We start from the raw sequence: 27,577 nt of genomic DNA, 5'->3' as shown, positions 1-27,577 counted from the left end.
TCACCACCCTGGTTTTCTGTTTGACTGATACAAGGCAGTTTCAATTTAAAACTACCTCACTTCAAATGAAAAGAAAACCAAAAATATAGATACTTTTCTCATGCCAGTTGACCCCCATGCCTATTTATGACACCTAAGAATGGGATCTGTGCATTATTTTACTATATATACAGAAAGACAACTTTTAAGTTAAATGGACACCCATTTCTGTGTATTTGCAATCTGCCCTCACAGTGTAGGCTTTGGAGTGCAGCCCACTAGGAAAGGCAGAGGAGCCCCAAGAATCTGTCTAGGGGTGTGTTTTTTTTTTACAACCTATAGATACGTACAGTTTATAACGTAGAATTTTCTAGCTAGTAACTACATAGTTAAACACCACCTTGCAAATAAAAAAATTGCCTGAAAACATTTGCAAATGCTTTTGTTTTATACCAACAACAAAAGTGCATGGAGTGAGAACACGAGAACACCTTTTCATTTTTAAAAATGTTTGGAATTATGTACAACTTTGATACAGTTTCTAGGTGCTCTGAGACACCCATGGGCACTTTGTGTAAACCAGTTACAATATCTATCTAGAAGCACTTTTGAGAAGCTATGTGATCAGAAGCCAATTAAGCCTAATGAGGACAATCAAGCCTAATGAGGCAATGGACACCATCACAAAGGAGAGGTGTTTCATTTTAAGGTGTTTCCCCTACTCCATGGTATTCACATGGGGACAGAATATGATGCAGTTTCATTTGCTATCTTCTTCATCCTCCTCCTCATCTTCCTCATCTTCCTTGTCTTCCTCCTCTACCTTTTTCCAAGCAGCTTTAAACACCCCCTTTGCCCTATCAAACTTCCCTTTTGACTTATAATCTGCAACATCCTTTTATATTTCTCCTTTAGTTTGGCTGCCTTATTATTATAAGGTTGCTTCTCATTTTCACTCAGATTGTTTCACATTTCACTAATTTTCTTTGCCACATCCCCAATGGATATGCCAGGATATGTAGACTTGATCTTGGGATGAAATTCTGAACAGAACAGGAAGAAAACAGATTATGGCCATTTAGGCGCATTAGGATCTTTCTTCTTTTTGCCACCTTTCACTGGTCCATAGTCTTTCATTTCTCTATCATATCCTACCTTATCAACTTTTGCCATCTCATCATACTTGGATTTCTCTCTCCCAGACACAGTCTTCTGCTTCTCAGAACACTTTTTACAAAACTCTGCAAAGTTAACCGAAACCTCTGGATTCTTCTTCTCATGCTCTTCCTGGCAAGTTTGCACAAAGAAGGCATAAGTAGACATCTTGCTCTTCAGTTTCTTGGGGTCACTTTCAGTCATGGTGAACTCTCTATTGTTAGCTAGTCTGGGCAGTGTAGGGCCTCCTTTTTTTTATCCCTGTCAGGATGCAGACCTAGTAGTGGCATTGCTAGGTCAAAGGATATGCGTGGTTTCATAGTCCTTTGGGCATAGTTCCAAATTGCTCTACAGAATATTTGAGTCAATTCACAACTCTATCAACAGTGTATTAAAGTCTCATTTTCCCCATATCCCCTTCAACATTTGTCATTTATCTTTTCTGTCCTGTTGATGAGGTTCAGGCAGAGTTGTGGTGGGACTTCTCTACAGAATTACAAAGATTCAGATTGACTCCAAGCGGATTGGAAAGATTTATTATAGTTTTGATGTTTCACGCTCTGGTGAGTGGCTAAGTCCCTTAGAGGAACTAGCAAATTCGGTAAGGCAAGACATACAATTTTGTAGAGAGTATGATGATGATTACACAATCAAAATTTACATAGAATATATGAATATGATTGATATTAAAAAGGCAGAAGGAGTTTGTTAAGGGATTAAGCAATGGAGAAGGGGTCCTAGCCTCAGTGGAACTGCAAAGCCCTATAGTAGGGTGGGCCCTTTCTAAGGTTAGGTGTTCAAGCATCCTGCTCTACATCTGGTGGTGGTGTCTTCTGATTGGCTAGTTATTGTGGTCCTGTGTGGTCAAGATGGATAGTATGGTTGTGACTGTTTCTTGGGAAAGGGTTTTTGTGGAACACTGTTAGGTTTCTGTTTCTGTGGGAACTATGAGTTCAGGGACATACCTGCTGTTCTATTGAGCAGTGAAGCATAGGTTAAGACACCGATGAGGGTGGGGTGTAAGTAGGTACAGTGGGCCTGTAGAATATTGGGAATGGCGGCAGCTCTATTGAGACTCCATCAATATTAGCCAATCTAATAGGTATGAGGTAGTACCTCAGAATTGTTTTAATTTACGTTTCTCTAATCAATATTGAGTTAGAGTATTTTTTCATATGGCTATAGATAGCTTTGATTACTTCATCTGAAAACTGATCATATCTTTTGATAATTTAGCAATTAGGGAATAGATCTTATTTTTATAAATTTGACTCAGTTCTCTGTGTTTGAGAAACGAGGCTTTTATCAGAGAAATTTGCTTCAATTTTTTTTTTTTACAGTTGCTGTTGCTAATTGTCTTTCACTCCATCCTATTTCCTGCCCTGCCTCCCCCCCCCATTTAATCTATTCTCTCTCTCTTTTCATCCTGTCCCTCTTCAAAAGTATTTTGCTTCTGACTACCCCTCCCCAATTTGCTGTCTCTTTTATCACCCCTCCCACTTCTCTTATCACCTTTCCCTCCTACTTTCCTGTATGGTAATAAAATAGATTTCTATACCCTATTGAGTGTGTATGTTATTCCCTGTTTGAGCCAATTCTGATAAGAGTAAGGTTCACCTTCCCCCTCTTCCCCTCTACTCCACTTTTCCTCTTTTATATGAGATAATTTACCTCATTCTACCTTTCCCTTTCTCTTTCTCCCAGTACATTCCTCTCTCATCCCTTAATTTTATTTTTCAGATATCAACCCTTCATATTCAACTCACGCATGTGTTCTCTGTCTATATATGCTCCTTCTAACCACCCCAATAGTGGGAAAGTCTTATGAGTTACAAATGTCATCTTCCCATGCAAGAATGTAAACAGTTTAGCCTTATTAATTCCCTTATGGTTTTCCTTCCCTCTTTACCTTTTTATGCTTCTCTTGAGTCTTGCATTTGAAAGTTGAATTTCCTATTTAGCTCTGGTCTTTTCATCAAGAATGGTTGAAAGTCCTCTATTTCATTGAATGTCCAATTTTTTCCCCTGAAGGCTTATGCTCAGTTTTGCTGGATAGGTGATTCTTGGTTGTAAGCCTAGCTCCTTTGACCTTGAGAATATAATATTCCAAGCCCTCAGTTCCATTAATGTAGAAGCTGCTACATCTTGTGTTGTCCTGATTGTGTTTCCACAATACTTGAACTGTTTCTTTCTGGCTGCTTGCCAGGGTCTCCTTGACCTGGGAACTCTGGAATTTGGCTATAATATTTCTGGAAGTTTTCACTTTGGGATCTCTTTCAGGAGGTGATTGGTGGATTCTTTCAATTTCTATTTCACCCTCTGGTTCTAGAATATCAGGGCAGTTTTCCCTGATAATTTCTTGAAAGATGATGTCTACGTTCTTTTTTTGATAATGGCTTTCATGTAGTCTAATAATTTTTAAACATTCTCTCCTGGGTCTATTTTCCAGGTCAGTGGTTTTCCCAATGAGACATTGTCTTCTATTTTTTCATTCTTTTGGTTTTGTTTTATTATTTTTGATTTATCATAAACTCATTAGCTTCCATTTCCTCCATTCTAATTTTAAGGAATTGTTTTCTTCAGTGAGTTGTGAACCTCCTTTTGCATTTGTCCAATTCTGTTTTTTAAGACATTCTTCTCCTCATTGGCTTTTTGGATCTCTTTTACCAAATGGTCTAGTCTATTTTTCAAGGTGTTATTTTCTTCAGTATTATTTTTTGTGTCTCTTTTAACAAGCTGTTGATTCTTTTTCTCTTGATTTTTTTGCATCACTGACTTCTCATCCCAATTTTTCCTCTATCTCTCTTACTCGATTTTCAAAAGTTTTTTTGAGCTCTTCCATGGCCTGTGACTAATTCATATTTTTCTTGGAGGCTTTGGATCTAGGAACTCTGACTTTGTTGTCTTCTTCTGACTATGTGGTTTGATCTTCTTTGTCAACAAAGTACCTTTTAGTAGTTGGAGTTTTTTTTTCCTGTTGTTTGCTCATTTCCCCAGCCCATTTCTTAAAGTTTAACTCTTTGTTGAAGTAAAGCTTTGCTTCCTGGGTGGAGGGTGCACTGTCCTAAGCTTCAAGGGTTTTGTGCAGCTGTTTTCAGAGATACTTTTAAGGACCTGTAAGTTTTCAGTTCTTCCAAGGTGGTATGATCTAAGGAGACATGTTTACTACTCTCCTGGCCTGTGCTGTGCTCTGTGAGCAGCAATAAGCACTCTTTCTGCCTTGGAACTGTGAGGAGGGTTCCCCCCACCCTGCCCTCTCTGTTGCTGCAAGTTCTGCTATGCTAGTTCTTCTCTTTGCCCTGGGACTGCCACTAATAACCCAGAACCAAGTATGGTCAAACTACTGAATCCTGCCTCAGTGCTAGAAAAAAGACCCCTATAATCTCCTTCTGACCCATTGTTTGACCCTGTAAAGGCAATCAGTGAATGGGAAGATCTTCCCCACCCATTTCAGAGGGCTTTGGGGGCAGGGCTCTCAGGGTCCTGGGGGAATGGCTAGGACTAGAGTCAATGGTAGGCACCTGAGTTCTGGTCCACATGATGACATGAAGCCTGTGGTGGGAGGAGCTTGCTGAATGGTTGGAGTAGAACTAAGAGGCAGTTGGAGAGGCTGTTGGAGAGGCAGTTGGTGAGAGCAGTTAAGAGCTGAAGGAGAGAGGAAGCAGTTAGCTAGCTGGAACACAGCTTGGAGATTGAGGCGGAATTGGCAGCAATGGCTGCAGGCATTACAAAATAGCAGGACTGACCCTCATGGAGACCAGAGAGTGCTGAGCAGGGGCTTGAGGCCAGTGGGTTGTCTTCTTGCTGGAGGGCCCTGGCATTGGGAGGGGGAAGCATCAGTATGGCTTGGCTTGCTGCTATAATGTTTTTCTGTGGCCTCCTGGTCACTATTGTGAGACGGGCATACTGGTTTTGGAAGGTTCTTGCCAGGATGTTGAACTGGGGACACAGGTCCATGGGTCTGCTACTTTTGATTTTCAATAAAAGTTTTAACTCCTCTGCCTTCTACTTAGAGAATTCCTTATATCCTGTGATTCTGGACCATTCAGGCATCTTCCCATTCACCAATTGCCCTTACAGGGTCAAACAATGGGTCAGAAGGAGATTATAGGGTTATCTTTGAAGTCATGAATTCTACCTTAATGATACAGACCCCCTTACCATCTGTAGGCTGAGAGTTCCAAAAGCAGCCATTGCCACTGCTGCTGATTCAGTCACTTCCAAGGTGACTGGGGTTGTGCTGACATGGCCTGAGCTAAACTGTGCTACACTCTCACCTAGGTGTGAGGAACCTTTCCTACTGACCTCCCTAGTTGTCTGTGGCTGGAAATTTCTTTCCCTCCATCTTTTGTAGGTTCTGGTGCTCTAGAATTTGTTTAGAGTCATTTTCAAAATGTATTTGGAGGGGCTTGGGGGAGAGCTCGGAGGGAGTCCTTGCCTTTACTTCGCCATCTTGACTCCACCTCTCTGAAGCATTTGGGAGCTATTTTTGATCAGCTACCATGCAAAGGAAAGATGCAGCAGAAAAGTGAGCCCTGAGTCCAAGTGCAAGTTCACTTAGCTGAGTCTATGCTCCTTTTGGAATTAGGGTAGAAATGATGTGGACTATGAGGTAAGTGACCACTCCACTTAAAAGGAAGTAATCAAAAATAAAAGAAAATCTTATGAGAGTCTGAAATTCGCCCTAGATTTTGATAGAACAGATTTTAAAAGTTTCTGAGGAAACATTGATAGTACTCCAAGGACTTAAAATCTATAGAAGTCAGCCCAGGAAAAATGACAAACACTAAAGTATGAAATTCTGAAGACATAAATCCAATGAGATCTAATGAGGAAGAAAAATTGAAATTTTCTGATGTTTATCTATGTGGATAAATAGGGAATCCATTTAAAAAGACATATTTGTTTTCCAGATAATGAGATATAGTTGAAAAGATTCTTATTGAGATAATTCTTCATTATACTCTTATGTGAATGCATATGTAAACTTTGTCTTTAGAAAATTAAGAAATTAATTGAATGGAAGGAAGAGAGTGACATCTATGTCTTTTCAGAAATTCTAAATTTCTTTTAATGATTTCACATATTTGCCTGAAACAAAGATGGGTCTTTTTGGTCTGGATACTTCTCATGGTCTTATTGAGCTTTGAGTTATGGAGCAAGTTTCCAAAAAGAATTTGAAGTTGATAATCACCCAAAGGACAATGAAGCAATGCATGATGGGTGTGATCAGATTGCAAACTATTACAAAGAAGGACAACACCAAAAAGTATTATCAAAAAAAAATGGGTTAATCATGTGGAGAGAGGGGGGAGGAGTTGATAGTCCACAAGTTTTACTCTGACATTCTCCTCTCTGTTATGCTTCTGATTCTCCAGACTTCAACACAGACATCAGTTGCCTTTTTATGTTAGAGCTTCCTTCACTACCTGGTGTCATTCCATAACACCTAGAAGGCCCATTGGTGAGTGGGACCACCTTTTTTAGATGGGCCCAGATCAGCCATATTTCCTTTTCCTCCTAGCTAATTGTATTTCTGTAAGAATTTTGATATTGTCTCATTTTCTATGGTATGTTTTAGCAAAATGTGGTTTCCCTGATTATCTCTCTTAATTAGGTCTAGTTTTGCTTTTGCTTTGTCTCAGATCATGATTGCTAGCCCTGAGTTTTTTGCTTCTGCTGAAGCATAATAGATTCTGTTCCAGCTCCTTATTTTAACTCCGTGTCTCTCTGAAGTGTCCTTTGGTTAAAAAAATAAAAAAAAACATATTGTTTAATTCTAGTTTTTAATCTTTTATGCTTCCATTTTGTGGGTGACCATCCCATTCACATTTAGAGTTATGATTACTAACTATACATTTTTCTCCATCCCATTTTTTCTGTTTATCTCTCTCTTTTTTTTTTATCCTGTCCTCCTCAAAAGTCTGTTTTGCTTCTGACTACTGCCTCACTTAATTCTCCTTCCTTTTTAAAAAATCATTCCTTCCTTTCTTTTATCCCTCTCCTATTTGCCTGTTAGGTAAGGAAGATTTTTATACCCAAATGTGTGTGTGTGTGTGTGTATTCCCTCTTTGAACCAATTGAAATGAAAGTGAAGTTTAAATATTGCCTACCATGCCACCCCTCCTTCCACTGTAAAAGCTCTTCCTTGCATACCTTTATAATGTGAGAAAAATTCCCCATTTACCTCTTCTTTTCCCTCTTTTTCCTTCTCTCTTTTTCACCTCTTCATTTTTTTAAGATCATCCCAATGTAATTTACTCACACCCATGCCCTCTGTCTAACTGCACTAATAATGATAAATCTTTTAACAGTTACTTGTATCATCTTCCCATATAGGAATGTTAGCAGTTTAAGTTTATTGAGTCCCTTATGATTACTCTTTCATGTTTACCTTTTTATGCTTTTCTTGAGTTTTGCATTTGAATGACACATTTTATATTCAGCTCTGGTTTTTTCATCATGAATGCTTGAAAGTCTTCTATTTCATTAAATATTCACACACACACACACACACACACACACACACACACACACACACAAACACACACACACACCCCTGGCAAATGATTACATTCAGTTTTGCTGGGTAGGTTATTCTTGGTTGTAATCCTGGCTCCTTTAACTTTCAGAATATCATATTCCAAGCCCTCTACTTCTTTAATATAGAAGTTACTAATGCTTGTGTGATTCTGACTATAGCTTCACAATATTTGAATTTTGTCTTTCTGGATGCTTATGATATTTTCTCCTTGACTTGAGAGCCATGGAATTTGACTATAATATGCTGGGAGTTTTCAGTTTGTGATATCTTTCATGATGTACTTGGCGGATTTTTTTCAATTTGTATTTTACACTTTGGGTCTAAGATATCAGGGAAATTTACCTTGATGATTTCTTGCAATATGCTATCTAGGCTTTTTTTTTAAATATGAATTTTAGGTAGTCTAATAATACTTAAATCAACTCTCCTTGATCAATTTGCCAGGTCAGTTTCACATTTTCTTCTATTTTTTTATTCTTTTGACTTTGTTTATTTGTTTCTTGATATCTCATGACCTCGTTAGCTTTCACTTGCCTGATTCTAATACCTAAGGAATTATTTACTTCAGAGAGCTTTTGTACCCTTTTGTTTTCCATTTGGCTAATTCTGCTTTTTAGGAGTTCTTCAGTGAATTTCTGTACCTCTTTTACCATTAGACCAATTCTGGGTTTTTTATTTTATAAAATTATTATTTACTTTAGTATTTTTGGTGCCTTTTTTAGCAAGATGATAATTTTCTTTTCCTTCTTTTTTTGCATCACTTTCATTTCTTTGCCCATATTTTCCACTATCTTTAGTATCTCCTTTTTAAATACTTCTATGAAATCTTGTTGTGCTTATGACCAATCAGTATTTTTCTTTGAGCTTTTGCTTGTATCTGTTTTCACATTCTTGTCTCCTTGTGAGTTTATGTATTGTCTTCCCTGCCATTCAATTATGGTCAAATTATTTTTTGTTGTTGTTTACTCATTTTTCCAGCTTATTTTTTGAGTATCAACTTTATATTAAAGTTGGGTTCTACTAACCTAGGGATGGGGTTGCATTGTCTTAAGCTGCCTGCAAGTTCCCAAGGTTTAAAATTATGAATTAGGAAATAAATTTTTTTTAAAAAATGAGGATTTCCATATACAAAGAAAACCAGAAAATGAGATTTGTATATAAAACCATTAATTTATTTCACCTAACATACATGCATACGCATATACATACACATAAGCACATACACATATACATACACACATATATACACACATACATACACATACATATATAACACACATGCACGCATGCATACATATACACATGCACATACAAATATATGCATATACACATACATTTATACACATACACATATAAACACCAACACATGCACATACATATATGTATTAACACATATACATACACATACATACACAATACATATTTACATACACGTATACATATATGCCTACATGTATATATATGCATACACACATACACACAAATATGTATGTATGTATATATGTATGTATACATATGCACACACATATATATACACACTTTGTATATGTGTGCATGTGTGTGTATATATACATGCATACACACACATACATATATACTTTGGTGTGGTAGTAAAACCTTGTCATACTTATCTATATCCCCTTCTGAACTTTCTTCTGTTGTGTGCATTTTTAAAAATATTTGATTTATTCTATTTTCTTCTTTTTTGTATCCCTCCTAGTCTGTACTATCCCCTCCTCCCCGCCCCAGCTCTCCCATTCCCATACTCTCTGAATAGTTAATTTTGCAAAGATGTATAATTAAGTTTAAATTGTTGAGGGAGGTCTGATACCCTTTTATGCACTGTGTAATTGTGTATAATGTGCATTACAAAATATAATTTGAAACTATTTTTAGGTGAATTTCTATGTTGTTCAACTTAGGAAACTTTAGAATATATTTATGCTGTTGATAGAAGGATGATAACTCTATTTTTAAATCAATAAATTAGCAAGTATTTATTAAGCATTTACTATGTGATAGGTATTGTATAAGGCACTGGGGATGTAAATATAATCCATGATTCTATTCCTATTTCCAGGAAGCTTACATATTAATGATAATATTTTATATCAATATGACTTAAACTTGTTCAGTTTCATTATGTTTTTAAGGAGAGGAAAATCTTAACTTCTACTTCAAACATAACAAAAATATCACTCAGTACAAAAAGAAACAAATTCATTGGGAATAAATTGAATGCATGTCACAAAGTGTATGTAGGGGTAGTGAATGTGTGTTGCCCATATAAGTGATGTGTGTCCCCATGGGTTTGTCTAGACTTGGCTTTCAGAGAGACATGAATAAGCATCTCAAGAGTCTCTTCCAGTCATCTTTCTTTAATGTAGCCTGATTCCTGCCAGGACAAGAAGCAGGGAATTGTCACCAGAGGTTGGCTATTATGCTGTTCTCAGTCAAAGAGTACCAGGTTGGAATTATATCTGTCTCCCTAAATATTGTTAATCTAGAGGAAATAATTTGTAGGTTCACACTGAGCTCCTCAGCACTATTCCATAATGAGAAAGAAGTGCCCTGGCAATCTATCTAAGTCTTGATGCCTTCTCATCAAATGTTAGTTCCATAATAAACACATACATTTAATAGTAAGTAAACTCATTTTTTCCCCAAACCAACAGCAAACATAAATCAGAGATATGAAGCTGAAATATACTAGACAATTCACAGAGTAAATGAGTTCACCTATTGAGAACTAGATATCTCAATTCAGCCAAAATCCCAGACAGCAAGGGAATATTCCTTGAAGCCTAGTTTAGCAAGCTGGGGATAAGAAGATGACCAAGGTGCTGGCTCTTCTAAATGTCTCCTGCATCTAAAAATCTCTTCTTTACAGAATGTCTTCCTGAAGATAATCTGGATCTGTATATTTTCTCTCTATAAGTTGGAAACCAGAAATCCTGGATCCTCCCAAAGCTCTTAATAAGTCCATCTCTCATGTAGGTGTAGATCACTGAGTAACCAGTCTTCACCAATGATGATAGTTTTGTGCAAATAATCATTGAACTTCAGGGTGCGTGTGTTTACACTGAAAAGAAATGGGAAGAAAATATATAAACTATAAAATCACTTGCAACTATGAGTCAAAAAAAGAGAATAACACAGTAGGTACATCAAAAGAGTTTAATATAAATAGAGTAGCTTCTGATTGATCATCTGATGCAATAAATACTAAGGTTATAGACTATAGTGAAATTGTAGAGTTGCCTCAGTCTAGCAAGAATGTCTCCTCAGTCTGAGCAAGAAATCTGTTAATCACAGCTAAATACCTTTCCTGCTGTTATATAAAATTGTTCTAAAGACATCTTGGTTAAAAAGCTGCTGGAGATAGAAATTTATGAAACATGCCATTTGGTGTGTTTTATGTTCTTCCTGAGTGTTCGGTGATGGCTTCTGAAGGAAGCAGTTGTTACCATTATAAATTTTTTTCATGTTCATTCCTCAAAACTAAACATAATAAATGACTATCACTTGCCTTCCACTAAATAAACCAAGAAGAAAGTCTGAATGATAGACCTAGTGAAGATAAAAGACTACTATGTATCTCAATCATTTGGTTTGCAATTTGCATTACAGTAATTGCGTATGGGATTTCACAAAAAGTAATGAAGTAAAGGCCTTCACCTTAGATGTTCTGTTTGGATATTTCAGAGAAAAAAATCACCAAAAAATGTAAAAATGTAAAGAAAGTGTAATTTTCAGGATGCTTTCTATATTCTCACTGAAATGTTTTTAATGCAGGACTTGCTGAATCAAATTTAATAGTAAACCTGTCCTACAATGCACCCTTGGATGTATTGAATTTGGTCCCATGTCACTGGCTCATTATACTACATTTTAAAAGATATCTATATCTATATCTATATCTATCTATCTATCTATCTATCTATCTATATATATATATGTATGTATTCCATTTCATAGTATTATAATCATTTGGTTTTCATTATATGGTTTTTCTTTTCTTAAATAAATTTTATATTTAAAATGATACACTAAATTGAAAATAATGCCTATGGTGCTAGTGTTTCACCATCAATTTTGTTTGTTCCTTTTTGTTTTTTCACTATAGATATGTTATACAAAGGGTTGCCCTGTGAGTGCTATGGTTCCTTTATGGAATTGAATGTGTGGTGTATAAATGCACCATACAGCATATTCTTTAACAAAGGCATTCACTCCCAGTATGAACATTTTTTTTCAGTGTCTGACTACAAAATTGGCTCATTACCTCAATTAGTATCCATTAGAGGGCATTGGCACTTTTAATTTGCTTTAATTTTATCATTAATTTTTATAGAAAAAATAAATCTGTAAGTGTCCTTTGAGGTTTGGTAAATTTTAAAATTTGATTATTAAAAAAAATGCTTTTATCCAGAGTTGCTGGAGAGAACATCAAAGCACTTCATAGGTTCATAGATTCAAAGTCAGAAAAGACCTCAGAAATTAAATAGTCCAACTCTCATTTTGCAGGAGAGGAAACTAAAGCCCTTAACTAAAGTGAAGTAATTTGCTGAATATAATGAAGGTAGTAAATAGTGTTCCCCAGGGTGGCACTCAATGGGATTGGTTAACAATTAATGAGAAAGTGAATATTACAATGAAAGTCTGGACCTGATCCTTGATTTTGCCATCCACTTCTGAGTTCCCACTAGCCTTGGGCAATCTATTGAAAGAATTTATGCCCCACCCAAGCCTTAGCAGAACACAATGGCTGCCCCACCTGGGTTGAGTCTAGATAGAGGAGAAGGTTAGCTGAACCTTCAGAGACTGAGCTGTTAAAAATGACAATCTGAGAAAAAGAGGAAAATCTGAATCTCCTCAAATCATTAGTTATTAATAATCATTTCTCCTAGATAAAATCTAGAATTATTTACAAACATCCATTGGGAATTCGGTGAATTGATGATACTTTCCACTCTTTTTTTTTCTTCTTAATGAGGTGATAATGCTCATAATATATCATCACCCTTCTCTGTAATATTTAATAAATGAGTATATAAGTCTGAACTGATTTTGCCATTGGCTGCTGTCTCTACTTTGCAAATTAGTCAAGTTCTTTCCTAACTAAAGCTTTTTTAATGTCCTTTTGGTTTCTTCATGATGGCAACTGATTAATGTGAATTAAGCTTTATTATGAAATTATTGTAATTTGTTTTGATGTCTTTTATTACATTCATTACCCTTTTATTGTGAATAACTTCTTTCAAATTTGAGTTTAGGACTGAAGTTTTTTTTTTCATTTAAAATCCATCTTTTTCTCATTATTATTATTTTTTTCTAGCTTTAGATTTAATTTTGATTGTTGCTCTACATCACTACTGGTCTAACTCTACACATATAGTGGATTCAGGAATGACTTCCATATATGTAAGAAAGTTTTTCTTATTTGTTAAAATACAATCACTTCCTTTTTGTGATATTATGATAGGAAACAAAAAAAAAATCAGGTTTCTTATGCTTTAAAAAGGCCTTCTCCCAACTTTTCGATCTTTCTAATACATATGACACACACACACACACATACACACACACACACACACACATATACACAGAGAAATGTTGAGATAAATTAGTCTTGGGTAAATTGGGGAGTAAGCAATCCTAGAATGTCTTTGATCATCTTAGTAGAGTAGGATACAAGATGAGGAAATGAGTGAGATTAAGAACTTGAGAGGTCTAAAATAATTTCATGGAAAATGTTCTAGGAAATAAGTAATAGGTGAATAAAAAGATTACTGAATTGTCACAGTAAGAATAAAGTTACATTTAAACAGTATTTCAAAAAGTTTAGAACTAGGAAGGATAATAGTTGTTAACCAATCCAACTCTTTTATTTTATATATTAGAAAAAAGCCACGAAAGTCAAATTACTTCCCCAGTTTAACCCAACTAATAAGCAATTGTGGGAGGTTTTGAACCCAGCTTTTATGACTTCAAATTTATTTCTTCTTAAAAAAAAAATTGGCTATGCTGCCTGCATTCATACAGGACCATGTCTTCAGGGCTCTGAATCTTTCATCAGCAGCAAACAATTTTTTTCTACTAAATAAACATTCTTCAGGCTGGCAATAGGAATAGAGAAAGTGGATGGTAAAGCTGACCCAAGTTTATGGGTTGGCAGAAGATTAAGGAAGCAAGGAAATAGCGGAAAGAACATGGAATGCTAACTGCTAAAGGAAGTTTAGTGCACCTGTGAGTAAACTAAAGGAGCAGGTGACTTTGAGAAAAAAAATGAATGATTAGAAAGCCCTGCATGGGAGAAGAGCTGTATATTTTTCTCCCACCTATTAAATTTCTGAAGGAATCTTCAGGTAAATAAAAATTTAATATTACTAAACTGACTTGTTTCCATTGGATGCTGCCTACCCACACTTACCAACCTAATAGCCTCCATGACATTCTTTATAAACAAACTTGTAAAAGCTTTTCCCCCACCCACACATACTTTAATAATTTTCAAAAAAAAGCCATACATATAAATGCTTTGTATCATTCTGTTTCTACTTTTAGAATGATAGTGAAGGTTTTAAAAGTACCCAGCATTTATAAGGAAAATTACAAAGATCTTTTATTCCTTGACCTCAGACTTGTTTTAAGTTTCATATCTAGAATATAAAAAATAGCTAAATTTTGTGGTGAATCTCAATACAGGCAAGAAAATAAGGGAGAAAAAGTGAAAGGAATGTTTCAATATTATAATGTATTTTATTTCAGAGATTAATGTAAGTTATGTTACTATAGGAAACTGTTAACATATAATTTTGTTTACTTTGATTTAAAATTATTTTACTTGATAGTATACAAATTTTAAATCAGGAAGCTTACATATTTTCAGTTAATGAACAATTAGTCCTAAAGTTTCTTACTTCTTTAATGTCTGGGGAGCTGGGGTGGGTGGTGGCAGCAGATTTTTGTGTGATTAAACAAAGCCTATTGACTAGTGTATAATACACACTTGGACATACAACCTATAGAATTTTTGTGTGTGTGTATGTGTGTGCATGTGTGTGTGTGTGTGTGTGTGCATGAGTGTCTGTATGTGTAGAACAATAGAGAAGGATTTCCTCTTGGAAACTGAAAAGTTCTATTAATGTCAAACTTTTTGAAACAAAGGTCCATCTTTTTAATACAAATAATTTTATGATGTTGATTCTGAATCATAGAGCACTGGACTCTCCAAAAATATTAAGTTGAGGAACACCCAAAGGGCAATGAAGAGGCAGATAGTGGGCATAAGCACACTGAAACACATTATAAACAAGGAATTTTAAAGGAAAAATTGTGTAAAGTGTGTTATCAAAAAGTGAGACGGCAATGTGGAAAAAATCAGAGATAAGTTAGAAGTGAAACAGGTAACTGGGGAAAAACAAATTTCTCTGGTAAGTGTCATTTGGAACTGATTCAAATTATAAGACTAAGAATGATTCCCCAATAAGTAAATGGCAAAAGGATAGGAACAGGCAGTGTTCAAAGGAAGAAATCTGGGCTGTTAAGAGTCATTTAAAAATGCTCTAAATCACTAATAATTACAGAAATGCAAATAAGAGTAATTTTGACACATCTATCAGACTGGCAGATAACAAAAGATAAAGATGACAAATATTGGAAATGCTATGGGAAAACAGGCACACTAGAACACTGTTGGAGCTATGAATTGGTCTATTCATTAGTAAAGAAATTTGGAGTTAAGTCCAGAAAGTTACCATACAGTTTGACTCAGCTATATCACCATGTCTTATCAAATCAAAGAAACCAAAGAAAGGCAAGAGGATCTATATGTACAAACATTTATAGTGACTCTTTATGTGGTAGGCAAAAATTGGAAACTAGGGAGCTATCTTCTTATTTCCTATTGGAGAATAAATAAATAGTAGTATATGCATATTATTGTGGTATAAGAAATGACAAAATGAAAAGTTTCAGAGGAAACTGGACTTTAATGAACTGGGGCAGATAAGATGTGAGCAGAACTTTGAGAGCTATCTGCAGAATGAAAAAAGAAACTTTGAAAGACTTCAGAACTGATCAATAGAATGATAAACCACAACCCCAAAGAATGAAAATGAAACATGCCACTCACCTCGTTACAGAGAAGTGAAAAATTTAAAAATACAAAAACTTTTGGATATGGCTAATATGAGAATTTCTTTTGTCTGATGATGTAGCTCTGTATTGAGAAGCTTAAAAAATGTTCCAGGGGGTAGGAACAGAAGTGGAGAGGAAAGATTAATTTTTTTTAAAAAAAATACTTTTTAGTTAAAAAAAATAAGCTAAAAAATAAGGTATAACTTATGGACTATCTCTAAGTTCTTTTGCTCCCATTGAATTGTCAGGAGACCATGAGGAAGGTCTAAGATTGTTGGGTGGATTCCCATGGCAAACTTATGGAAGCACATGGACAAGAGTCACTTAGGATGGGCAGGTTTGACTGGACGTGATCTACAGCACTGGAGGGAATATTGACAACAGTAAGATCACAATTATACTTGACTATTGTATTATGATAGCATAACCTGCTTTTGTCATATCTATGTCAAATCATGTCTCTACATGATTTTGATGTGAGGACCTAAAGATTTGTCTGGTGGCCAGCCAGGTGGCCCAGCATTACCAAAGTTCCTGTGTTCTTATATTCACCCTGGGGACTGGAGTATCCGGTGCCCATGTAGATCGTGTGCTACTTTGCCTCATTATGTTATTGTAATATAATACTGAGTGAGATGTATGAGTGCCTGGGAACTGTGGGGTTATGATTTCTATAGGAAAGAGTTCCTCTCTTTATTACACTTGGTGACAGATTGTCAGAAACCTCTCAAAAGTCAAGCAATCATGACTACACATGGATAATCTATACGGAATTGCTTGCCTTATGAATGGAGGTGGGTGGGGAGGGAGGAAGGGAGGGAATTTGGAACTCAGAGTTTTAAAAATGAATGTTTTAACGAATGCTAAAATTGTTTTTACATATAACTGGGGAAAATAAAATACTAAATAAAAGCTTTAAAAAGAGTCAAGCAATCTTTATCTTTTTTTCAATATTCTTTCAGGAAAATATGACATAAGTGAAAGAGAGGATGCTGGATCCTCGGCATTGACCACCTTGGCTAATGTGATTGCAACCATCCAATCAGGGGCTGAGAATCTGGAAAAGACTGTAGCTAAATGATTTTGGCCATCTGGATCCATGGAAGAAAGACTGTGACTATCTCTGTTTTCTTGGAACTATAAATGGTAAAAGTCCTCCTTTCTCCTCCACAAGAAAGAATGTAGCTATCCCTTTTCCTTAAGTCTATTATATATGTCCATCATCTACTCTGTACAAGTCAGTTCTGATAGAATGAATATTAACTAGAATGCACAGCTATGTGGGCTAAGCTACTCCTTTTCCTTAAAAGGTATTAAAAATTACTCCTAAGACTTAATTGGCTCAGGACATTCAAGACTTGGACCATTGGCATCACTTCTCTGTTGCCAGAATATTGATGATAATGATGATAATGATGGTGATGATGATGATGATGATGATGACAATGATGATAATACTCTCTAAGATAATTTACCATGGGACTGCCTGAGGAATAGAGGCATGGGAGCTATAGCTGATTGAATCAATGTGGAATGCTCACTAAATACCCTTGTGTGCTTAGTATCCTTCCCTTGCTATGGCTAATTAAGCTTTTTTTTTTGTTAACTGTCAGATCTTCTATGGGTGTTTCATTTCATTCCACTATCTGAACTTGAACCAATTGAGACTAACCTGAATCAAGTAATTTCTGTAACACAATATATATTACTGATTAATGAGATATTATTGGTCTAATTGCATTTCAGTTGCTCAAAGCGAGGGAGACAGTGAGAGACAGAGAGACACACACACACAGAGACAGAGGGACAGAGAGAAAGTTGGTGGTTAACAGCTGGGGTGAGGTTGGGGGCCAGGATGAACCAGAGATCTATATTGATACTTTTATTGATACTTCATTGATATTGATTTATTATTATAGTTCTTCCAAAGCTTGGAAAAGATTAAGTAAATCTAACCCCCCTCCAAAATACGCCCCCCCAAAAACAAAAATAAAAACTTAGGTTCAATCATAGTCATCACTGCTCTGGTGAGAGGAGTAGGATTGGTAAATAAAATCAGAAGAGGTCCCTTCTGAAGAAGTAGCCTTGGACTCTCCTTTCTTCCCAGTGTTTTATTCCTCATTCTGTTTCAGGGAAACCCCTCCACCCACCACAAAGGGGAGCTAAGGAACAGTATTGACTAGAGAGGATCATATTTAAAAGGAGTTAGGAAAAGTGCCCTCATCCACATGAACATAGGAGTTAAAGGGAGGAGGGTTAGTTACTGTTCCTCTTCATCCAAATATTTCCATCACAACTGTTAGACACATTTAAAGTTAATTTAGCACTATTGTTTTTCTGTGTACTATATTAATTGAATAATCTCTTGGGAAAAATGAGGTTTGATTAATTTGGAATGTGTTTCTATGTTTTGGGTTTAAAAAAGCCCATAGAGGTCTTATGATGTTGAGTGAATTCAGAAAATAAAAATTATAATGGAATTGATAGCATTTATCTACTATGTTCTAGGCACTGAAAAGAATAGTAAAAAAAATGAGTAATTGCAAGATAATTGATGATAAGTTTAAGCCTGGGGAGAGCACTCTGGAAGGACTCCAGGAATTACCTCACCCATTTGATTATTTAAAAACACCTAATTTGGCAGCAGAAGATAGCAACTAAATAAGCTCCTGACTTCCTCTTGCTTCAGCCTACAGAAAAATGAATTAAGAGAATAAATTCTGTAATAAACAGGGGAGGCATGCTAGCAGATTGATTTATGGGATGATTTAAATCAGAAATATCTGTGGGTAGGACCTACACTAACTATGACATTGCAGAAAGGTTTCCTAGGCCCAGATTAGGAATCTTCTCAAGTTAGGGACCTTGTGCTCCTGAGGAAGCTATAATAAGGGTTTGGACTGGGCCTACATCAAAAGCAATAATATACTAAAAGGAAAAGCATACACTTTAGCCAGACAAATTATGTCAGTTGATGGAAAATATTCAAGGACCCAACTGTAAATATGTGTAGTCTCTAAGGACTCTCTGAACTTGAGGCTAGAAGATCCTGACCCTCACTTCTCAGTTCTCCCTAGAGGTTAGCATGGAAAGCCATATAATTTTAAAGTGATATTTTTTTCACTATAAAATTGCCTCTCAAGGCCACTGCCTGCAAGTTGAGCATTTTCTTGAAAAAAATGTTGCTCTTCATTACTATCACTGAAAATTTAACTACTTCTTTAAGGATTTTGTTATTCATTAAGTATAGATAGAACTGTAACTGGACATGTATAATATTCTATAAACATAAAGTGTACAAACATCAAACAGGCTTTAAAAGCACTGCCTAGCTTACCAATTAAATTAGGGAAGCTATAAAACCCTAGAGCCCTAGTTAATAGGAATGCAATACTTAAGCAATTACATAATTCTAAAAGCATAATTCAATGTACTGATTCTGCTTAGCAGTGAACTCTGTTCAAGGTTTTCATATATATTCAAATAAAGCTATGTTAAATGAATGAATGCACCCCAAATTTATATTATCTAGGAGATTAATATAGTTCTCTTCCCTATAAGTTAAATTTTATTTATTCCACACTGCTAAATTGGCCTAAACTGATTTCCCCAAAGGAAATAGGATAATAAGAATTGAATAACTAAAAATAGTATGTTTTACTTTAAATTGAAATGAAATTATGGTAAATAAAATTTAGTTTAATTACATTATTGTTGTTCTGTGCTATGCAAAAGCATACATATTAAATGAAATTGATCCATGTAACTTAGATTGAAACCTAATATTCAAGAAGGGAGTCAGGAATCCTTGGATCGAACTCCATCTCTTCTAGATATGACCTTGGGCAAATCTTTTAATCCTTCTGAGTGTCAATTTCCTCCTCTATAAAAAAAGAGGAGTGTCTATGTGTACAAAATGACCTTTAAGGTCTCTTTCAACTCTAATCTATGGAGACTGAAGATCTTATGACATATTAATTCTGTCTCCTACCTCTGACACATACTGGCCATGTGACCCTAGGCAAGTCACTTAACCTCTTAAAGATCTAGTCAAGTCCCTAAGACTTTACATAGCAGAGAGGGAGATGGAGGTGACCTAAGTTGGGACAAGGGGTTCTCATCTAGGAGTTTCCTATATCAATTAAACACAGATTCAATCTTTATCTCTATTCTACAATCATTTGAGATGTATGGGTGTTCAAGGAGGGCTAGTTCCTCTGGTATGAGAGCTTGTCAAGCCGTTTTCAGGTGTTTTTATCCATCTGAGGTGTTTACCTATCATTCAACTCTCACCTGTGGTTCCAAAAATCTGTAGCACATGGAGCATCCACACTACGGGAAAATCATCTTGACAGACAGGATAAACCAGGTTGAGGGTAACTGACAGTCCTAAAACCCATCAGTGAGTTAAGAGAATGTCTATCTCAAGCATGTGAAGACTTCCCCCAGCATAATGGGTGGATGAGAACACTTTGTTCCAATTGCCATGAGGGCAGCTGAAGTAGGTACTGTGGAGTTTTTGGAGCATGAGACATCACAGACACCAAGGTCTTCCACTTCATCCCAGACCATCGGCAGTCATCTTGACTTTTGTTTTGCCACTGAACTTCATTGACTCTGGAAGAGAGAGTGGAGCTGATAATTTTGTGCAAATTTGTCTCACTTCAATTCATGCACAAGTCAAGATATCACACTTGTGATGTCATTGATACTCTTCATAAACGATGAACAAAAGCAATAATCATGAAAACACATTATTTAAAAAAAACAGGGCTAAGAAGGAGAGAAAGAAGAGTCACTATTTTGATGATATTATGCTTAATATATTTCCTTACACTGGATTTCTTTGATAACCCAAGAGGAGTGAGTTAGGCAAGAAAGGAAAGCACTTATATTCCCTCACTCCAGGACTACCAGTCTAGAACAACAGCAGGTAACTTTCATTCTATTTTGATAAATCAAAAGGACATAATGAAAGGCAAATCTGAGGACAGTCTTCCAGTTTCAAGATTTTGTCCTATTCTTCCAGGTCTAGAAGTCTTCAAACAAAAATTGCTTGGACATTTGTCAAATATGTTGTGAAGACACATCTTCTTAAGATATATGTTGGACTCAGTTCATTGGTTAAGGCATGGAAGTGGGAATTCTATTTGCTCTCTGTTGCCACTTCCAGGTTCTTCCACTACCTCCATACTTGAATTCTTTGAGGTTCAAATTTTCCACCTAATTAAAATCGTGGTGGTTGTTATCTACTGACTTCCATGTCATACCCCTTCCTTCTTCAAAAAGTTCAGTACTCAATGTTTTTCTCCTTCTGAATTCCTTCCTTTTTACTGGAAAACTTCAACATACATATTGACTCTCAAACATCTTAAGTAATCCTCAGCCTTTTGCTTCACCACAAAGTACTCTTCCACCTCACTTCAACCACACACAAAGATAGTCATACTCTATATGTTGCCATCATTTACAAATGTATTATCTCCATGTTCAAGAATTCCTTATTCCCTTCCTCTGACTGCAATCTAAGGACTTTCCATCTCTTCCTCTACCTTCTAATATGAAACCCTACTCTTCATCCACACCTACTGCCCTTCAATTCTCTTCCATGCCATTTCCCTTTTGCTAACCACTCTCTTCTTTTCCCCATTCTTGACCCCTTGGTGAACTGTTCTGAGTCCACTACAAATTTGTTACACAACTTCAACTTGGACTTTAATGTTGCTAGGCAGTCTGTCTACACTTTCCTTATCAAGTGACTATCCCACTCTCTACAGTGGCACTTCCAAACCTTTTCATCCCTCCTAAAACCTTCTATGGATCCTGCTCCTTCCACCTTCTCAGCTGAGAACATTGCCTCATATTTTACAGAAAATATTGAAGCTATTCAGTATAAGCTCCCTTGTTTCTCCTTTTGCTCATCTCATAGCACTTCAATGCCTTCTGCCACTACTTCCTCCTTCACCCCTGTCTCAAATAAAAAGATTTCCTTATTCCTTACAAACCCTTCTGACTGACTAAATTTTACTCTAAAGGTAATTTTTTCCTGAGTAATATGACAGTAGGGGTATGCTGAAGGCAGCACAAACTTCTGCAAGAAAAACAACTATTAAATCTTCACTGTCAGTAAGCACTTTTTAAAGTTCGTACTATGTGTCAAGTATTGTGGTAAGCACTGAGAATTCAAAGAGAAGCAAAATACAGTTACTGCCCTCTAGGATCTCACAATTAATTGCAGGAGAAATCATGTAAACAACTACTTAAAAATAAGTTATGCATAGAGTAAATAGAAAATAAAAGAAGGAAGCTACTAGAATTGAGAGGAAAAGTTTTAGAAAGATGATCAGTGTCAATAGTATTATAAAATCAAGACAGAGGGTTTTTTTTTTCAAAGCTGTGGGAAGTTCAATGGAGGGAACAAGAATTTGGAGCAGAAAGAGTGGTGATGTTCTTCTTTGGTACCCTCTCCTCTGACCTCAGACACAGTAGGCTGGTATGATTAAATGACTACCATCCCTCTTAAACCTTTCTTTCCTCTTTCCCTATTATCTGCCTGTTTCCCTATAGAGTTTAATGTTCTACCATACCAGACTGTGTGTGTTCAACCTTTATTTATCAAGTTGAAGTAAAAGATAGGTTCAACTCCTCTCCCATACTTTCCTTAATGTTTGCATGACCTCATAATAAGATATTAGATTTAGACCTTGAAGGGACCAAAAAGGATAGCCTTTTTGTGAAGCTCACTCGTTTTTCAGGTGAGGAAGCTAGGACACAGAGAGGTTAAGTGACTTGTATAGCTAATAAGTATTTGAGAAAGGATTTTGAAACCAGGTTTTCCTGACTCCAAGTCTAGTATGCTATCCACTATGCCATGCTATCTTATTTCTTTTTTCCTCATGAACATTATTCTAGGATGGTCCTGACTCAGTCCCCAGATAACTGAAGTTCAGTTTTGAAACAAAATAAGATACTCATAGATCATTTATCAGTAACAAAAGGAGATTTACTTAGCTGCTACAGAATGTAACAACGATGTTGCTAGCAGCTGCTGTGGAGGTGAAAGACCAACAAGACCAACAAGAGCACACAGGAGGGCTGCTAGCACAGGTTCTTTGATCTACTTTTCTAAGGAAAGCAATTTTAAGGGGTTAACAATCTCACTTTAATTAAACATACATATATCACTCCCTTTGTTCAAGGGGAAAAGTGAGCACTCAACTTCAGGGAAAATGTGAACAGAAATTACAAACAGAAATTATATAAACAGAGAAAATAACATGCAGTAATCAACAGACAGTCCTCTAACTGTCAGACGAGGGCATTACATACATAGTTACCAGAGAGAGGGGCACCAACATCTGGGTTTTCAAAGCCAAGGAGGGTTCCTATGGCCACCCAGAGTCTTGTCTGGACAAATCACCAACACTCTTCTAATAAGTGTACCCTCAAAAGCAAAATGCCAACCTAAGAGCTCATATGCCCTGTTCGGGGCCCTGAGGGCTCAGTGCCTACTTAGCAAAGGGGGTTTGGGAAAGCTCTTTAATCACTAGCACCACATCATATACATCGCTTCCAATCAATGGCTCTTGATTCAAACAAAGACAAGACTCAAAGACACCCTCAGTGTCTTCGCCTCAATGCTGAGAACTCCAAAACAAAAGACAACAAAAAGTCCCACTTTGCTTGCCATTGCATTTGAAAGGCAAGACTCATCAAATGTACTTGATTACCTCAGTGCTGAGAAGGACTCCAAGACAAAAGTCAAAAGGTCCCACTTTACCTGCCCCAGTCAAACAAAGGCAAGACTCATTAAAGGCACGTGATTGCCTCAGCATTCCAAAAGAGAAAACAGTTAAAAAAAAAGTCTCACTCTGCTTGTCATTACAGAGGAGAACAAGGATAGGCATTTAAAACACCTTGAATTGGTTAAGCTAAATGAAGTTCTCATCAGGATCTACCACTCATGTATATGAATACTCTTGCAACTTCTCCTACATGAGAAGTGAGATCAATAGTCTGAACCTTTAACCCCCTGAGTCAACCAAGTCATTGTTGTTCAGTCATTTTAGCTGTGTCCAACTCTTTGCGACCCCATTTGGGGTTTTCTTGGCAAAGATACTGGAGTGGTTTACCATTTCCTTCTCCAGCTCATTTTACAATGAGCAACTGAAGCAAATAGGGTTAAATGATTTGGCCAGGGTCACTCAGCAAGTAAGTGTCTGAAGCTGGATTTGAACTCAGAAAGATGTTGAACTAAAGAATACTACTCTTCCTGGCTTCAGGCCTGGCACTCTATGCACTGTACCACCTGGCTGTCCAACCAAATCATTAGGAATGTGCCAACATAATTTAAAGTAGGAGATGGGAGACTTGCCTAATCTACAAAGGGGAGGAGAAAAAATTGGGAAGTAGGATATTGCTCCTACTGAAAATTCCTAATAAATTCCAACTTATTCTTGCTCATTTCTTCCCTAGTGTATTGATCACAAAGGCCTTTTGTGATACTGTATTCTGAGATTTTCTCTTCTATAAACTATTTGCTACCAATTTTTGTATGATTCTGACTGGGCTTCTTTGAAACTTGCCTTTTTTTTTTTCTTTCTGGATGCTTTAAAAAATTGGAATTTCTGGATTTTGTCTATGATATTCCTAAGGGATTTCATTTTGGAGTTTCTCCCGGAAAGTGAACCCTAGATTTTCTATCTTACCTTGCCCTCCAATTCTATTAAATTTGGGCAATTTTATTTATTATTTTTGAAATGTGAAAAGCAGGGATTTTTATTGGGAGGAAGTGTTTTGGTCATGGTTTTAAGAGTCTGATCATCCTGTTATTCTTAATTTTATCATCTTGACCTATTTCCCAGGTAGGTTTTTATTTTAAATCATTGATATTTTATATTTTCTTCTATTTTTCAATCTTTATTCGATATTTTTTATACTGTTCAGTGTCTTCTGTTTTCCAGTTTTACCAGCAGTTTTTTTTTAATCAAATAATAAATTTCTGTCCACAAAGCTTGGATATTTGGGTTTATCGAACACTAGATTACTATGGTGATTTACTACAGTGGGTTGTGTACCTAATCTATAACACTGACCCACCACTCTATTTCTTAGCCATTATCTGATTGTCTTTATAATTACTGCATTATAATACACTTTTAGATCTGATGTGGCTAGGCCATCTTCTTTCAATTTCTGATTCTCTTATTGTTCTTGACCTTTTGTTCTTCCAGGAGAATTTTGTTATCATTTTTTCTAACTCTATAAAATGAATTTTTGGTAGTTTGATCGATATGGCAATGAATAATTTGGTTAATTTAGCTAGAATTTTCATTTTTACTATATTAGCTTGACCTACCAATAAAGAATTAATATTTTTAATTGTTTAAATATGACTTTATTTGTATGAAAAAGTATTTTTTAATCTTGTTCATATAGTTCCTGGGTTTGTCTTGGAAGGTAGACTCACAAGTATTTTATACTGTCTACAATTATTTTAAATAAAATTTCCCTTTCTATCTCTTGCTGCTGGACTTTGTCTGTAGTATATGGAAATGCTGATGATTTATGTGGTTTTATTTTATATCCTGCAACTTTACTAAAATTGTTGCTTATTTCAAGTAGTGTTTTAGTTGATTCTTTAGGATTTTATAATAATACCACTGTATTATCTGCAGAGAGTGGCAGAAGGTATCTAAGTGCTATGAGATGAGTAAGAGGAGAATAGAGGGAGCTTTTAGTGAATAGCTTCAATTTTTTCTGTGGTGATTCTTTGGGTGAAGCACCAAAGGAAATGGTATTTCCATTAATAACAAGAACAACCATTTCTGACACTCAAACATTTAACAGTGCCAAGGATTTTGTGGTAATAAATGCCTTTTCTAGGCCTGTAGTAGTAACTCTTCTAATGAGAGAAGAGTTGTTTCTCGTGAAGAACTAATTGTCAGATCTCTTTTCTATAAGGTTTGATGCCCTTGGTGATATTCTAGGAGGATAGGTGGAGGCTGGGCTGATAGAGTAAGGGTACTACTATTCCTGGGATTAATTTTTGGGTTTTGGGGTGTCTCTAGCAGGGCTAGAGGGAGTTGGTAGGCCAAAAGGTTGACAGTGGTTTTACCTCTCTGGCACATGCCTTCTGTTTCTTCCTCATAGTAGCTTGGTAGGTTGGTTTGACCACCATATCCACGACAGTTGCTGGCAATTAACATTTGGTGCAATGGTAATGACAAGCCCTTTCTTCACAAAGGTTACTACCCAGATGATAGATTTGGAGGTCTGGGTGGAAGCAGAAATATTACTAGGGAACAGGATAGAGGCAAAAGGTGTCTTCTATTATCCAGGTTTTTGAATATATAATGAACTAGTATTGGACAAAAGAATCAATGAATATGAGAAATTCAAAGAAACTTGGAAAGACTTGTAGGACAAAGTGAAGAAAGAAGGACTAAGAGTATGAAGTATGAAATGACCAGAGTTTTAAAAGGAAACATAAAAGAAAACAAAAGTAAAGACAAAATTCAGATTAATATAGTCCCAAATTTTGATTCCAGAAAACTTATGATTAAACACATTTCTTTTCTTTTGATAGGTAAACATTGGTATATGTTTGCCAAATGCTGAATATACTGTCAGATGTGCTGGATTTAATTTATTTTCTTAACTGTTTTTCTTTGGTATAAATTGTGGAAGAGGGTTTGATGGTTTGGGATCATTGGGAGGTGACAGTGACTTTAAAAATGTTTTTTTTTAAACAAAGAGCTGTTAATGAAATGCTTAATTTTTTTTCATTGCATCTTTGATAAAAATTCATCCTGAACTCACATCTGAGATATTTTCCCAAATATTTGAAACTTTGGAAACATTTTTAAGACTCTAAACTTGGGTGAAAGTCCCTTCTCTCTTTTTCTTTTATATGCCCTTTAATTATTTTTCCCCTTCCTCTATTGGATCTGACTGTAAGACTGCTATGATCCTTTTGTTTCCATTTACTTCCCATTTCCCTGTGTATTCTGTGTTGGGAGTCTAGGCAAGGTCCTTTGACAAAGATGAATGACCCACTTCTACCCAGAAAACTGTTCTCCAACTTTTTGTAGCACTGTGTAAGAAACAATACATTTTCTGACACATTAAAAATATACTTCATGTTATACCTATCTCTTTTTTATTTCTTGATTTACATGCTGCAAAAGCCAGTAAACACTTTTTCAGAATTAGTAAAATTAATTTTTATGCCTCATGGTGTACTTGTGTCTTTTTATGAGGAGAGGGGAGGTATACTTTTTATTATGCAAAATGTAGACATTCCATTGTTCACTTTTCATAATACTAAGGAAAAAATATTCTTGATTTCCCAGTATACATTTTGTTTTTACCATTTTAGTCCATTTCTGGAACAGGTTAGAGTTTACTTATAGCAGGTCTTTTTTTTAAGACAGAATCCAAATTTTTTTTTTAAATCTTTGACATAGTGAAATCATGAGGAAGTGGGACTTTTTGCTGTTTTTTCTTTTGGAGTACTTCTCAACACTAAGGCAATAAAATGCCTTTGATTGAGTCTTGCTAGGTGCAAAGCCCCAGCCCACACCCTTCTGCTAACTATGTGTGAAGCCCCAGGCCCACAACCTTTTTTCTGATTAGATGTGAAGCCTTCAAGACCTAAGAAGGGTATATATACTCAGAGATTAGCATTTTGCTTTGGGGCTCACTCATTGGAAGAGTGTTGATATGCAGACTCTGGGTAGATGTTAAGGAGCCCCG

General features: G+C 36.0%; 1 pseudogene; it reads right to left on the bottom strand.

Moving 5' to 3' along the window:
• Nucleotides 1-739: 739 nt before the first annotated feature.
• On the bottom strand, nucleotides 740-1,338 carry LOC118834225 (annotated as a pseudogene).
• Between the last annotated feature and the right edge of the window lie 26,239 nt (nucleotides 1,339-27,577).

The sequence above is a fragment of the Trichosurus vulpecula genome, chromosome 1 (assembly GCF_011100635.1).
Source record: "Trichosurus vulpecula isolate mTriVul1 chromosome 1, mTriVul1.pri, whole genome shotgun sequence".
Lineage (NCBI taxonomy): Eukaryota > Metazoa > Chordata > Mammalia > Diprotodontia > Phalangeridae > Trichosurus > Trichosurus vulpecula.
This window is presented reverse-complemented; position numbering and strand designations above follow the sequence as displayed.